Consider the following 14,448-nt stretch of genomic DNA (forward strand, 5'->3'; position numbering starts at 1 on the left):
GAGAGGGGATGTTTGGCTATGTCTGCTGTAATGGCTTACCGTGATATGACAGCTTTTCTCAACACCCCTCTCGAAACAGCTATGCCAATGAGAGAGGCGGCCCCTGTCTTTGTTAACACACTTACCGATGCCCAAAATAATGGCTGAGGGGATGTTGAAGCACACTGGCGCAGGCTTTGGGTTCATGTTCCTTGGAAAAGGTCAGAAGTAATGCAGTTAAAAGGACAATTACCAGATCCCCGGAAGAATCCGGCTGCCTTTTACAGAGAATTAGGTCAGATTATATCTGCAGGTACTCTCGTTCTTGAGGATATAGATTTACTTTTTGGTACGGTTGTCCCCACTGAAATTTGGGACAAGATTCGACATACTGACCATGAAGTGGCATTGGGAGGTAAATGGGCTGACTTAGAGGCTATGGAAGAAGCAAGGGTTGGGGGGACTAAACAGAAGCTGCCATCCTGACTTTGCCCGGTAAAATAATGACATTTATGAAAACACTTTTGCCGGAAACTGTCATTAACTGGGATAAAATAAACGCCTGTAGGCAGCGAAAAGACCAGAGTGTGGCTGACTTCTTTACCCGTTTTGAGACAGAATACAAGGGACACAGTGGTTTGGATCCCCGGACCCCAGGTTCTGGCCCAGTATTTGTCGATAAGTTCATCAGCAACTTGCTTCCTGAGATCTCCGCCAGGCTTAAGAAAGTTGAAAGTACGTGGTCTGCCCAAACTATGACTGGTATCTTGGCTATGGCACAATATCACGAGAATAGGGAGAATGAAGATAGAGACAGGGAAAGTAGGAAGGTTAGGGATCTTAAGACTAAGGCACTTCTGCAGCAGTCTTACCCTCCCCGAGGTCCCGATGCCTGCGGGAATTTTAGACCTCAATTCCAACCCCTTCCGAGGGCTCACCAGTCTACCCCCTCCAGCCCTCAATGCACGGAAGCCCTCCAAACAGATCAGTGTGCTTATTGTAAGGGGTATGGCCACTGGATAGATGAGTGTCCCATGTTAGCTGAAAACATCCGAACAGGGAAGACTCGGCCTCGTGCTCCTAGGGAAGCGAGGCCGACTAGGGACCATGGCCCGCCCCATCCACCAAGAACGTAGGCCCAGGGATGACGCTCCTGTCCCGCCGCACCCGCCCAACAGGTTTGATGGGTACGAAGCAACACGCACTTATTACAATGATGATTATGACAAAGTTGATGAGACAGGATCGTACCAAGCATAGGACAGCCAGTGAAGGGGTATTACCAGAGTGCAAATTCCAGTCGATCAAAGGGGCCGTATGTTCAAATGTCAGTTGTGGGGAACGATAAGAATTTTCTTTTGGATACTGGGGCCACCAGGTCTTCTGTTGCACATCTGTCAGTCCCAGAGGCACCCCTTTCTGGCGATATGAATGTCTCCGTGGGTTTTGCAGGAACACCTGTGACCAGCCCTGTCTCTGAACCCCTCCCCCTCGATATTGGCCCTGCACATGTTGACACTCCCTTGGTCCTTACTACAGGTTGCAGTGAAAACTTGTTAGGCATGAATTTACTGAAAGCTCTGTATGCGACCATATCCTGTAATCCCCAAGGTGTATCCCTTACAATTTCTCCCACCGCAGCTTCCTACATGTATCTGTCCGGTCCCCCTCCCACCAGAGTTGCAGTCTTTACCTTCCTCCCTCTGGGCATCATCAGACACTGATGTAGGGTGTCTTAACATTCCCCCTCATGTGGTACGCATCCAGCCAGGTGCACTTCTCCCCTGCCTCCGACAGTAAAGACTACCCGTGGAAGGAGAAATGGCCCTTTTGACAATAATATCTGAATTGATGGACAAGGGCGTAGTGGAGGAGACACGTAGCAATATCTGTAACAGTCCCATTATTCCTGTTCTTAAAAAGACCAATGGAGATGCTCTCTCCCCTAAAATATACCGATTTGTGATTGACCTGAGAGCCCTTATCAAGGTTTCACCGAGAGCCCCAGTATCTATAGTAAAGCTCTAAAAAGTCAACTAGATTCCTTGGAACTCCCTGATAATTCCACACTATTACAATATGTAGATGACCTCCTCATTGCTGCCCCAGCATGTAAAGAAGCTACTCTCTGTTTGTTATGCCACCTTGCCCTCCATAATCACAAAGTCTCTTTGAAAAAGCTTCAATTTTGTCAAGAGAAGGTGACCTATTTAGGTAATCTCCTCTCGAAGGAGGGAAGGCAGCTCACCGCTGATCGTGTAGCCATTATCAGTGCTATGACGGCCCCACGAACACAAAAGCAGGTGCGAGCCTTCATAGGCCTAATCTCATACTGTAGACAGTGGATTTCCAATTTTTCGGCCATGATCAAACCTCTTCTTGCCCTCACCACTAAGGACATATCAGACAGTTCCTTTCCACGGACTACAGAGCATGCGCAGGCCTTCCAAGATTTGAAGAGGGCCCTGTGTACTGCTCCAGTCCTCAGTACTCCTGACTATAGCAAACAATTTTGTCTATTTGTACATGAGACAGATGGCTCGGCATGCGCTGTCTTGACCCAGATGTTTGGAGGTCACCAACGGCCATGTGCCTATTTTTCAGGCACCTTAGATCCTGTTGCATGGGCTCTCCCAGGATGCTACCTAAGACCTCTCTGGCACCCTTGAAAGCCTGCATCAACGCTGCTGCCAGACTTCTAACTGGCTCTAAGAAGTTCGACCATTTCTCGCCCCACCTTAAAGCTCTGAACTGGCTTCCGCTTGAGGCCAGAATCCAATTTAAGCTGGCTTGCATCACCCACAAGGCTCTCTACTACAAGTCCCCTGCTTTTCTCTGACAGACACTTGTTTTATCCGGAGGAGCCAGAAACTCCTGGTCCGCCAGAGCCCTTTTGCTCCAACCTGCATGCTTCAAGAAAAAAAGAACTCACAATCGGGCTTTCTCTGGAGCCGCACCAAGAATATGGAACTCACTCCTACCCGCTATCAGAAGAATACCGTCTCTAGCTCACTTCAAAAAGGAGACCAAAACTTTCCTAATGGGCAAATTCCTCTTCTAATGCTCACGTTACACTCACCTCCGTAACCTGACTTTACCTATCGTTACGGCATTATCCCTGGCCCCCTCTCCTTATGTTACCCACCCGGTTCTCCCGAACAATCCTCCAGGGTGCTGAGACTGCTTTTCTAGCTTATTGTATCATTTTGTTCCTATCCCAATAGGTAGTCGGATATTATGATCGTTTGTCTTGCCATGTACTGTATCTTTCTATTTGTTCCCCATCCCTTCTGCACTCCTCCCCCTTTGTCCTGTTATCCCAACCTATACTACTGTAAAGCGCTTTGATACCCTCACAGGTCTGGTTCGAAATAAATAAATAAATAAATAAACATACAGATATGGTGAGGTAATGAAATGAATGAAATGAAATGAAAATTTATAAAGCGATATAGCTACCCGAAGGCGTCCTAGCGCTACAGACTGATGCAAGCTGGTGGAGAGGAAGGGCGTTAGTCGGGGTGTGAAAAAAAGTAGAGGTTTTAGCTGTTTGCGAAAACAGAGCAGATTGGGTTCTGAACGTAGTTTTTGGGATAGAGAGTTCCACAATTTAGAGGCGTTATAAGAAAACGAACGACCTCCGCATCTAGATATTTTAGTCCTGGGGACTGAGACCAAAAAAGAGGATGATGATCTAAGATGCCTAGCAGGGTTATATGGGGTGATCAGAGAGTGGTTAATGGGAGGGCCGGTTTTCCAGAAGGCTTGATGGGAGATGCAGAGAGTCTTAAACTCAATTCTTCACCTCACTGGCGGTGAGTAAATGGTAACCATTTATGGACACAACACTTTTGATTGACTTTCAAGTCATGATTTGATTTAAAGACATTTATGTACATTACTGCTATTCCTGTGCTTCTGGGCACATAAGCTGTGTGCTTCAACACTCAAGTCATTCTTTTTTAAGATAAACATACTTTGACAGCAATATCCGTGTTTTGCCTCATCATTACCCACCTCAGAAATAATTTTGTGTTATTTCCCTGCATCTCCTGCGGCCTTCTGCTGAGCTTGCCCCATGTGCTGCACGGCGGTGTGGCCCATGCTGGTTGTCGTCCTCAGAGTCGCCTTCAGACACCTCAATTGCTATGCCTCCCTTTGTGGCAATATTGTGTAGCATGACACATGCTGCTAATATCTTGCAGCATTGTTCAGGGTTGTAGTGTAAGGCACCACCGGTTTTATAGAGGCATCTGAAGCGGCTCTTCAACAGCTCAAACGTGCGCTCTATGATGTTCCTGGTCGATATATGCACACCATTATACCTCTGTTCAATTTCAGTTGTAGGATTGAGGTACGGCCCCATTATGTAATTACACAAGGCGTATGCGCTGTCACCTACATGGAAGTAAGCAAAGGGTCAGTGGCAGTATTACATTTGCATATGTACAATGTCTGTGAGCATTAATAACACGCTTACCTAGCAGATGTCCCTCTCCAAATGCACCCCATACAAGACGAGTGTGTATGCCACTCTGGCGAAATATATAGGAATCATGCGCACTTCCTGGGTATTGTACCACAATGTCAGTTATTATGTTTTTGGCATTGCATATTACCTGCATGTTAAGGGAATAATAACATTTCCTATTCCTATATATGTATTCATTTCCTGCAGGGGGACATATTGCTACATGGGTGCAATCGATGCAACCTAAGACTTGTGGGGAGCGGGCTATCTGGTAAAATTCCTGTTTAGTCTTGGTGAGGTCATGTGCGGTTGTGGGGAAGCTACTGTGTGAGTTGATACAGAACATATACCTCCTCATTGCTGCCCCAGCATGTAAAGAAGCTACTCTCTGTTTGTTACGCCACCTTGCCCTCCATAAGCACAAAGTCTCTTTGAAAAAGCTTCAATTTTGTCACCGCTCACCGCTGATCGTGTAGCCATTATAAGTGCTATGACAGCCCCACGAATACAAAAGCAGGTGCGAGCCTTCATAGGCCTAATCTCATACTGTAGACAGTGGAGTTCCAATTTTTCGGCCATGGTCAAACCTCTTCTTGCCCTCACCACTAAGGACATATCAGACAGTTCCTTTGCACGGACTACAGAGCATGCGCAGGCCTTTCAAGATTTGCAGAGGGCCCTGTGTACTGCTCCAGTCCTCAGTACTCCTGACTATAGCAAACATTTTTTTCTTATTGTACATGAGACAGATGGCTGTGCATGCGCTGTCTTGACCCAGATGTTTGGAGGTCACCAACGGCCATGTGCCTATTTTTAAGCCACCTTCGATCCTGTTGCAAGGACTCTCCCAGGATGCTACCTAAGACCTCTCTGGCACCCTTGAAAGCCTGCATCAACGCTGCTGCCAGACTTCTAACTGGCTCTAAGAAGTTCGACCATGGCATCAAGGAATACTTTGAAGATTCTTGAAAGTGCGCTTTGAGACACACCTCCAGCTACTGCTATGACCCCCTGGAAACTGCCTGACACCAGTAGGTGCAGGCAGCATAGGACCTGGACATGTGTGGGTATGGCATTGGTCCTATGTGTCTGTCGCTGCAGAATGGGATCCAATTCATTGATTAAATCATGGATCATTGCTGCATTGAGTCTATACTTGTCGTATATCTTATCTACTGTCTATCCTAGCAAAGTAATGCAGACTCTGAAGATGCCCCTGTATTCTCTGCCTTCTGAGTGCTGCTGCCTGGAGCCTCAACCTCCTCGCCATCAGGTAAATGCCTGCCATCGTGAAATGTTCAGGCTGAATCTGTGTGTGTTTAAGTACATTTCTGTTGACTTTCAGCTGTATCTGATTTGCGCTGATTATTACTACCTGGTTGTGATCCTTCTTTTTTTGAACTTGCAAATTTGTGATTTTTTGTAAAATCGCATATTGCGATTTTTCATGCATTTATTTGCAATTCTTTCATATGTGGTAGACGCAATTAAAGAATCGCAAATGTATTCTCAGAATAATTTGCTATTCTTTAATTTTGCGAAAAGATTGGTTTTCGCTATATTTGCGTTCATGCATTGCTGCAGGGTATTTTGCGATCGCAAATGGTATATTTTAGCGATTTGCAATTTTTGGGAATTTTTTTAAGGTTGATGCATGTGCTTGATAGAGTGTGTGCATATAAGCCTAGGCCCGTCCATTGACATGAATAAGGTCTGAGAACTGTCCTACAACCTCCAATGGCACACCAAGCTTGCCTTCATTGTCCAGATAGTGAACTCAATCAATCAGGATATGTAAAGTGCAGCTTATTACCCATGAAAGGTATTCAGTCCATATGATTCTTCTGCAGTCAGCCGAAGAGTCATGTCTTGAGTCCCTTTCTGAATTCCCTGTGGGAGGATGCTGTTCGGAGGTTGAGGGGAAGGCTGTTCCAGGACTTAGGGCTGAGGTCCTCTGCTGCAAATGAAGAGCGTAGGTGTCCGGAGGGTTGGTAGTATTTCCGGTGATGGTTGATGTATGCTGCTCCTTGGTCATGGAGTGCCTTGTAGGAGTGTGTCAGCATCTTCAGTTGGCATCTTTTCTTGATGAGGCCCAGTGGAAGTTCCTGAGGTCAGGAGTGTTGTGCGTCCATTTTTAGGTCTCGACTATTATATCCCGCAGGGATTAATAGGCGAGTGTATAGGAGGCGAAACAAACTCTTGAACAAGCGCAGATTCCTCCCAATGCATGTGAAGTATTGAAGCGCGACGCTTCGATAAGCGCGCGCTTCGCCTCACTCACACCCCATATGCTCGTTCCCTCCCACTCGCTCGCTTCCCTGCTCCCCCGCCCCCCCCACTCCCATCCGACTTGTTCATTTTCGTAGCGCCATGCATGCTTTCACTTTCACAATGCCGGATCGCACACAACACTCGCGGGTCCCTGCCCTTGATCAGTAATGGCTCCCACTTCATGTAAAATTAAACCTCGAACAGTTTCAACTTCTAAGAAACTAGTACATTTGACATTTTAGGCAATGACGTTGTTGACAACCTCCTCAAAGAGTGCACTGTGGAGCCGCACAGCAAGGCAAGGGTGTGTGGTTTCACTGCCAACGCTGCAGCTATCCTGAGAATGCGCAAGGCATTTCAGTCAGTGCCAGTCCGTCAGTTACAGCACTGAAACCCCCTATGCTCCCTGTACAAATATGTTTTTATTGGCATCCCCTATTCAGCTCACGGACATCGGCGGCATGCTCTTAGTACAGTAGCTAAGTGCAGCCGCTGCCGCCAGTGACAACACCCGCGCGTCCGCTGATCAATGGGAATTACCACAGAAAGCAGCGCGAGGCATTAAGTTAAACACAGTAATATATCTCACAATGCACATCTTACAGAAAGCTATCTGGGCACAAACCAATCCATCCGCACGTGAATCCATCATGCCCTCTCCGTCGAAAAATGTGAGGTATGTGTAATGGTCAATCTGGTGCACATTATTTAGCCTATGGTGATGTAATGACGTGCGTTATTTGCTTACTTCTTAATTAATAACTTAATAGTCTGCCTCCAAGGACGGGCCCCTTTCTGAGGTTGAAGCAGGAACTATATGATCACATGAAACTGAATGATCTAGCACTAGTAGCCAAATACATTGCTTGGAAAGGAGGCACTAACATTCAATAACAGCCTGCCCTCCACAATGCTGAAGTTTGTGATATCATAATGCCCCACAGGCCGATCGGAATGTCTCCCAAAAATGTTTCCTCTGCTACTTAACTCTTCCGAAGATAGTCATTGTAGCCCCGCACGTGCCTGGTAACCGAGAAAGCTTATCAAGTACATTTTGCTAAAGCACAACGCCGTGTTTGCTTTCGTTTTTTTTTTTTTTAAACAAGAGTCTAAGAGAGAGTACGTTGAATCCCTGATGCTCCCAGGTATGTTTAAAATACATTAGTGCATGTTTTTGCTACCATTATCATTGAGATAAAGGCATTTCGTCTGATTATTTCCTGTTTACTAATTCTACACAGACTTTAATGGGGGGCAAGGCAGATTACAAACATTTGCCACTGTGCAGGGCAATTTTAACCAGACATCTTCAACAACTGACCAGCAAATAAACATACTTTGCAGAGAATGACACTTGTAAAGGCAGCATTGTTGCAATGAACAGCTGGCACAAATGTCTTAATCTTTCTTTTTTCTTTCCTTCGTTTAGTTCTTTTTCTTCCCTTTAATCTTTTTCTTCACTTCCTTCTTTCCATTTTTCTCTTAATTTATTTACCTATATCTTTCCATTTTGCTATCCTTATTTCTTTCTTTACTTCTTTTTCTTTCCTTCATTCTTTCCTACTTTCCCTTTTTCTTTCCTTCCTTCCTTCTTCCAATCTCCATTTTATTTCCGTCTTTACTGCCTTTCTTTTTTCCATCTTTCCTTGCATCCTTCTTTATTTCATTCTTTGTGGCATTATTTCCTTCTTTCCTGCATTTTCTTTTTTCTGCTTTTTTTTTCTCAGTGGGCAGTCTCTTGCCCTTAGCTGCTTCTATAACAGTGTCCGAGCTTAAATTAGGGCGCTGTCTGCAGAGACGCTTAGCCCTCTCTTTAAGTTTATGTCTTAAAAACATTCCACGCTCTGCCTCTGTCACATACTGCCCCCGCCCATGCTGTGCGCTAAAAATCAACATTTCTGCCCTTCTCGCGCTGATAGTCTGCCCCATGCTAAGTGTCTCTCTCTACCCAAGTGTCGTAATTTGGCAGCAACTGAATTAGCATTTAGCTCAGCTACACGGACTTTCCTCGTTAACTTGACCAAACGTACGGGGCCATTTTGTATCTCCTGGCTTCCTCTGTACCTATGACCATTCATCTTGCCCAGCAACAGGCTATTTTTAGTACTGGTCAAGCTCACACATGCGTACTCGAACATTCAGGTTTATGAGCGGTCACCTCTTAGGAATGTTCTCCAAAACTGACCTGTGGTGCTAAACTCCTCCCACATGTTGGCTGTGTTCCAAAAATGCCCTTATATGTACCTAAACTGTGAAAAGAGTATACCGCCTACCTTTTTATTACTGTTAAACTTGTATAAAAGAGGTTGCGCACCGATGTTCGGGGTGATACTTCTTGCAGAACCGAAGGGTGCTGTAGGAATGTACCACCACCCCATGGGGTCTTAATAAACTTGTCTTTTGCATTTTCCAGTTTCCGTGCCAACTTCTATTCTATGGTGTTCGAGAGTTTTTTGCAGAGTATGTAGACCTGACGAAACCCAATACCACACAAGTACTCACATGCTGCCTTCTCCGTTCCCCCAACACCGTCCATGCTGTGCGCCACTCTGTCTGACCCATGGCATGCTCTGCTCCTTTCACATATTGCCTCTGATCCCCCACCCCTGTCCATACTATGTGCCCCTCTGACCCAACATCCTTGCTGCGTCCCACTCTGCCCACGCTCTGCCTCTGTCACATACTGCCCCCCGCCCATGCTGTGCTCTAAAAATATGCATGTCTGTCCCTCTCACGCTGCTACTCTGTCCCATGCTCTATGTCCCTGTGTTCCCAAGAACGCTGCGCGCCACGCAAAAGTCAGTCTGGCCGTGCGGAATCCTAGCACTTCATCAGCTCTCCATTGATGTGGCTGCTCCTCTCCCCTGCCCCCCCCCCCCATCATCACACTTCAAAGGAATGCGCTCCGCTCCCCCGCCTCCCCCACAGCAATGCAGAGAGCTTGTTGTTTATAGTCTCCATTTACCACATGTTTATTGTGGCTTTAGTTTAGGGATTACCATAGTAACACGTGTACCCCACTGGGACTTACAGGGTCTGTTGGCCACTCGCTCATTATGGCTCAGTCTAAGATGGATTCCCAGTCATGGTGTGCTAGACTGTGGCTTGAGGGCACCGTGAGCCTTGTGTTTAATTTTGCTTCATCTTAGATTTCCGTAGATATATGTATGCTGTGCTTTGGGTTTGCCTAGCTCTATCTTTAGCTCTTGTGGACTTTGTAGTGTGTTCATGAGGTTGTGCAGTAGAGCATGTAGTGTGTGTCTATGTCTTACAGACTGCTTCGTAGTCCAGCAGAAGGAACATTTGCTCTCCATGCAATGTGCTTATTGTCTATGACAATTTGTGTGCAGATCTGATCGGGCCGATGTTCACAGCTCTGCCGCTGGAGTGTGTTCGGAGAGAGCACACCCAGTCTTCAGGTCTGTAACTAGTGACTAATTCCAGCCTTGGTCGGAGTAGAGAGTATACAAATGTTTTCGAGCCACATTTACTGTGTAATTTATCAACTTACCATGTTTATTACAAAGAGGGACGATAACGTGCAGGAAATGGTCAACACATTTTCAATATCGACTTGCTAGCTGCAATGATGTCTGCCCTGCCACCATTTATTTCGGACCCTCACCCTCACACCCTCTCACCCTCACACACCCTCACTCACCCTCACACACCCTCACCCACCGTCACTCACCGTCACTCACCGTCACTCACCCTCACCCATCCTCACCCCTTCACCCCCCTCACCCTCACAACCCTCTCACCCTCACACACCCTCACACCCTCTCACTCTCATTCACCCTCACAACACTCTCATCCTCGCTCACCCTCACCCCCTCACTCACCCTCACACACCCTTTCACCCTCACACAACCTCTCACCCTCACACACACTCTCACCCACCCTCACCCTCACACCCCCTCACCCCCTCACTCGCCCTCACCCCCCTCACACCACCACACACCCTCCGAACCCACACCCCCTCACCCTCACACACCCCCTCACTCTCACACCCCCTCACCATCACACCCCTCACCCTCTCCGTCACACTGCCACACCCCCTCACCCTCACACACACACCCTCACTCTCACACCCCCTCACACCCCCTCACTCTCACTCACACTCTCACCCTCATACACCCTCTCACCCTCACACATCCTCTCACCCTCACATGCCCTCACCCTCACACCCCCTCACCCTTACACCCCCTCACCCTCACACCCCCTCACCCTCACACACCCTCACTTACCCTCACACACCCTCACTTACCCTCACACACCCTCTCACCCTCACACCGCCTCACCTCACGCATCACATTGCTGCACGCCTCACACTGCTGCATGCTGCACAGTGCTGCACGCCACACACTGCTGCACGCCTCACACTGCTGCACGCCTCACACTGCTGCACGCCTCACACTGCTGCACGCCACACACTGCTGCACGCCTCACATTGCTGCATGCCTCACACTGCTGCATGCCGCACACTTCTGCATGCTGCACACTGCTGCACGACTCACCCTGCTGCATGCTGCACACTACTGCATGACTCACACTGCTACACGCCTCACACTGCTGCCACTGCTGCACGCCTCACACTGCTGCACTCCTCACACTGCTGCACGCCTCACAACACCACCATATCACTCTAGGACACTACCATATCACTCTGGGACACCACCACATCACTCTGGGACACCACCACATCACTCTGGGACACCACCACCTCACTCTGGGACACCACCACATCACTCTGGGACAGCACCACATCACTCAGGGGCACCACCACATCACTCAGGGGCACCACCACATCACTCAGGGGCATCACTCAGGGGCATCACCACATCACTCAGGGACACCACCACATCACTCACAGACACCACCACATCACTCTGGGACACCACCACATAACTCTGGGACACCACCACATCACTCTGGGACACCACCACATCACTCTGGGACACCACCACATCACTTTAGGACACCACCACATCACTTTAGGACACCACCACATCACTCTAATACACCACCACATCACTCAGCCCAACCACATCACTCAGCACCACAACAGCACTGACCTTGCTTGCTACCAACAAGAATTGCCATAGCCAATAGGACTCGCATTAGGAAAGTGTAAGCTATTGGCTTTGTAAATAACAATGCCATTAATTTATATATTTTCATAGCCAACACATATTTAAAAAAAATTGTCATTTACAATACAAATAGCTCACACTTTCATAATGCGAGACCTATTGCATTGCAAATGCTTGTTGAATGTTGAGGGTGAGTCTGATGACTGAGTTCTGAATCATCTGGAGTCTCTTTAGGAGCTGGGTGGTGATTTTTACATAGAGTGCATTGCCATAGTCTAGCCAACTGGTGACAAGGGCTTGGGCGATGGTTTTACTGGTGTCGACGGGGAGCCGTTTGAAGATCTTTCAGAGCAAGCGCAGGGTGTGGAAACAGGCAGAGGAGATTGTGTTTATCTGGTGCTTCATGGTGAGTTTGCTGTCCTGTGTAATGCCGTGATTGTGGGCATTGTCTGTTGATGTGGGTCCAAGTTCTGCCGGCCACCATGTGTCGCTCCACAGGGGTTCTCTCAGGAGAAACAATTCTACCACCTTCTTTGTTTATTGGGGCTGCATGTGGGAAGAGGTGCAGTTACACACATTTAACCTTGGATTTAAACAAGGACAGGCGTCTTTCTCTGCGTGCACTCGTGCATGTGTATGCCAGTGTTTGTAGTATCTGTGGAGACTGACGCATGTCTCTATGGTGCTGCATGTCTATACGGTGTTCGGCGCCTTCTTGACTGTAAAAGCAGGAGGAGGACAGCAATGCCCAGAATGCATCTGGAAGGACTTGTGTTGGTATGCAGGAAGTGTGCCTTTGCGCCCCATTGTGAGTGATAGGCTCCTACCGGAGGCCTTCGACAGGCGAGTCTTGGGAAGCACTTGCACTCTTTTGCAGGGGTGTATTGGGATGCAAAATAGGCTCTGGCACGACCCAAAAAGTGGCCCACATTTGCGCACTGCACCTTTTCACAATACACTGCTTGTGTGTTTTAAGTATTATGTACAGAAGGGCGGGTTGTATAAGAGAGGCACGTTTTCTTGACTTTACTGAGTTTGAGGCCCCCTGCAGACTCTGCATACATTAATGGACTGAGCCAGGGAGGACTGGGAATACCATCTCTGTCCCCCCTGGTAAAAAGAAGGTAAAAGAGGCCCATCTGCCTCGGTAAGGCCACTCAGGCCCCCTCTGGTCCGCTGGCAGCATCTGAACAGCACAGACACAGTCCAAATCATACATCACACAGGACAAAAAAGCAGCCCACAGCTGCAACTCAGATACCGGCCCATTGCCCGAGTGCCCGCCTTACCAATCCAACCCTGTGCTTGGGAGAGGTGCTTTACCTGGGATAAGCACCCCAAATGTCCTCACTGCTCTTTGTTGATGAAAGGCAAGAACTCTAGAAGCACATGTCCAAGGATTTAAACACTATAGATGGCGAACACATTGCAATATGAGTCATTAATTGATCATGAACTGCAATAACCAGAATGCACCTGGATAGCTGATTCTTTCCTTGTGAATATGAGGCTCTTCCTGGAGTCATTTGACTGACGAGTCATGGGATGCGCCTGCATGCTTTGCGTGTTACTTTACTGAGAAACTAAAAACAGCATTTCAAGCACCTGTAAGCTGGTGGCTACTCTCTGCTGATGACAGGCAGGCACCTAGAAGCACATATGTCCAAGGATGCAAGCACTCAGGGTGCATGCATCCCCTCCATCCTCTACTTCCGCGATAAGGATCTGCTAAGTAACAATGCAACTTTAACGCCACAAGCACATAGGGACGACAGGAATGTATCTGCTGGATCATTCAGGCAATAAACATACGCTAAATAGCCAATATGTCCTTTGCCCAGACGGACATTAATTTATTTAACAAAATGCAAACAATAACAATGAATTAGAAGTAATGTCAAGGGGGCACAGCCTGTGACCCACAGAGAGCAAGACAAAACAACAATTTTCAGGCAAGTGCGAACGAGGCGGTCTGTGTACTAGTATTCAGTGTAAAGACTTGATTGCTTTAAGGTACCATTGTGTCACAGGCTGTGCCCCCTTGACATTACTTCTGATTCATTGTTATTGTTTGCATTTTGTCAAACAAATTCCTGTACGGCTGGACAAAGAACATATTGGCTATTTAGTGTATGTTTATTTTCATAGTGGAGACCAGGCACAGCCACAACATCACCAGCATCAAATAAGTGTTGATCAATGTAAACTATATAAAGGCTTGGAAAAAGATTGGTGAAAAACATATAGTAATGAGAACAAACTAAAATGCAGAAATGCTAGATCCAAATTGTCCATTCAGATAAAATCACCCAGCCCAAAATTTGCCCCAAAACTCTCTTCAATGTAGTGAAGAATTTGCCTAATCAATCATACACTGCCCCTTCTACACCTCTCTCATAAACCCAATTTGATGAAATTGTGGATTTCTTCATAAAAACAGTATTAGTCCTTCAGAACACTTTTCTCAGGCATGTCAGTTCTTCTGAATGTCCTCCCAGTATGATTGGAACCTTGAGCATCTTTACCCTCTAAGTGTGGCACCATTTAGTTCTCTGCTGACTGATACCAGATCAGGCTCTCCTCTAGACCCTTGCACCACCCCCTACCCTTGGTACTGGGTAAGCTTGCTCTACC

The sequence above is a fragment of the Lissotriton helveticus genome, chromosome 8 (assembly GCF_964261635.1).
Source record: "Lissotriton helveticus chromosome 8, aLisHel1.1, whole genome shotgun sequence".
Lineage (NCBI taxonomy): Eukaryota > Metazoa > Chordata > Amphibia > Caudata > Salamandridae > Lissotriton > Lissotriton helveticus.